At 37.5% G+C, this 2,459-nt stretch overlaps 1 long non-coding RNA gene across 2 annotated transcripts; it reads left to right on the top strand.

Annotated features, from left to right (window-relative positions):
- Positions 1–2,202, top strand: LOC124894994. Of its 2 annotated transcripts, XR_007051470.1 has the most exons (6): positions 1–93; positions 810–928; positions 1,007–1,087; positions 1,350–1,450; positions 1,621–1,752; positions 2,097–2,202. It is a non-coding gene; the product is annotated as an uncharacterized LOC124894994 (long non-coding RNA). The 2 variants fall into 2 exon arrangements; XR_007051469.1 differs by having other exon boundaries at positions 1,350–1,752.
- Positions 2,203–2,459: the final 257 nt, after the last annotated feature.

Genomic DNA, 2,459 nt, shown 5'->3' with positions numbered 1-2,459 from the left:
ACAAAGTGACACCAACTTACAAGGACAAATACGTAATCATCCTCTGTTTTTTGCCGTTGCATTGGGTCTACTGGCTGAGATCATAAACTCAAGGTAAACTGTTGAATAAATTTGTGCACTCATTCTAACTTTTTGACAATCCTAATTTTTTTTCCCTGCTCTTAATTTTGAATAATGTGACAAGACTTGCAATTTCTCGGAATTTATGTTAACCTAGTGAAGAACAGAACATATTTGAAGCAAAAGGTCTATATGAGAATACCAACTAGTTGGGATTACACGTTAATTATGTTTTTTGATTGGTGTTTGCTTGGAGTCTTTTAATTTGCTGAAAACTTGGGCGTCTTTTAGATTGTTTAAAAAGTTGTGGATCTCTTTAGGGTAAGTGTGAAACCCTTTTTTTGGGGGGGTGGGGTGGGGGGTGGAGGGGTGGGGGGAAGCAAGCGTGAGACTGAGAGCTCCTAGTTTATCTTGAGAGATAATCTTTTGAGTTTTAGAAGCGAACGTGCCAAGAAAGAGCAAATAGATATAGGGAATTCTTGTACCTAGACTACTTCGGATTGAGGCATAGTTACTTGGTGGTAACTGTATTTTTACTGTCACTATGTTGGTATAGAGCTGTCAAATAAACTAAAAAAAGGATAACTATACCCAGATGATATAAAAAAGTACCTGTTACATGTCACTCGCCCTTGCTGCTAATACTTTCCTGGTTTGTTGAATATGAGGGTTGCTGTAATTTACTACTACCTCAATTGCAATGCTGGTTCTGTTATGCGTATATTACAGTATCACATTGATCTGTGCAGGCTTTTCACAACAGTTAGGGACTCTCTGGGACTGACATGATGTTTCATTCGAACTTAACCTCTTTGACCGGTTGAAGCTTGGGTGGTATGTAATCTCAGTGACTTCAACCCCTGGAAAGGTACAATCTTTTTCTACTTTTACTGGCCTATATAATAGTTCAGTTCCATTTTCTCAAAACTGATCAATGTGCTTACAGGTGCACAAAGCTGTTGATGCTTGCAAGAATGTCCTAAGAGGTCTACATAGCAACAGGATTGTACCGAGGGAATTAGACCGGGTTAGTTATCATGAATAGTTGTTAATAAAAGATCATTCTGCTTCACGCCTCAATCACTATATGAGTCATTTCCTAGGTTTTATCCTGGAGAGATTCTGGCATGTGATTGACTAGTTGGTAAAATTGATATGAACTAATGTTTTTGAGTCTGGTCTAATTTGTCTCCTTTCTTCCAGGCTACAGAAATAATTTAAATGTTAGTTAGACATCATATTGTCTAAATTAAAAATTCATATGGTTTACACAATTCTTTTCTGTTTAGGCAAGACGAACACTGCTTATGCGACATGAAGCCGAGATCAAGTCAAATGCCTATTGGCTTGGATTGTTGTCTCATTTACAAGCCCCTCTGTACCTAGGAAGGTATTGCTTTGTTCTTGGTGTATTGTTCTCACTATTTTATCCATGACCAAAGAGACATCACATAGAAGCAGCCCATAAGTTTTGCAGTTTTATTATTTAGCTACATTATTCTTTGAGCTTTAACTTCTATCTTTGTTTTGTTTGTTATCATGACATATCTTGCATCAAAGATCTCACTTTGTTGTATGAAACTGCCACCATTGAAGACGCATATGTTGCCTATGAGCAGTTGAAGATAGATGAGAACTCTCTGTATTCTTGCATTGGTGTTGCTGGGGCTCAGGCTGGAGAAGATGTTTCTGGTAAAATAAAATGGGGTTTGAATTGTTTCAAGTGTGTTTCATTTCATTACTGCCCTATTTTTTGCCTGCTGTCTCTTATCTTGATCTTAGCATTTTCCACTTCAAGCTGGAATAATGGCTATGCTGTTGAAAGACATTATCATGTGTTTTCATTGTCTAATTTTTGTTTCTCTTCACTTCCGTCCTAAAAGTTTTGTGGCCGATGAATAATGTAGTTGTTCCTGATTCATATTCTCTCTACTCTGTAGGAAGTTTCTTAACTCGTGGGTAATTATGTGTTCTAGACAACTCTTGTCATCTCGTCGTCTACATATTGCCATTGACAAATTGAACTGTTTGTGCAGCCTCATTAGAAGTGGAAGAAATAGATGAGGGCCTTCAAGGTGTTGTTCCCATGGGACGAGGATCATCTACTGTGACGCGTCCAACTACATGAGTCATTAGCAAAAATTCGTTGATCAGATAAGGTACAACTCTTGACTGCTTCATCTCACCGAAAATAACCATTTCTGTCATTCAATTTCTGGGACTTTTGTGAAAGGAAATTTCATTCTGAAGCTAAGCCTCTGAAAGGGAATTAATGATCCAACACACTGATGGTTATTAGTTTAAGAAATTAGTGGAAAAAGTTAATAATGAGGAGGTGTTTCTTGGAACATGAGGTTCAAGCTATATGGTTCAGAACTTTAGATGTTTTCACTTGGTAC

Source organism: Capsicum annuum, unplaced genomic scaffold (genome assembly GCF_002878395.1).
Source record: "Capsicum annuum cultivar UCD-10X-F1 unplaced genomic scaffold, UCD10Xv1.1 ctg79005, whole genome shotgun sequence".
In the NCBI taxonomy this organism is placed as follows: Eukaryota; Viridiplantae; Streptophyta; class Magnoliopsida; order Solanales; family Solanaceae; genus Capsicum; species Capsicum annuum.
The sequence above is the reverse complement of the archived record's forward strand: the minus strand, read 5'-3'. Positions and strand labels throughout refer to the sequence as shown.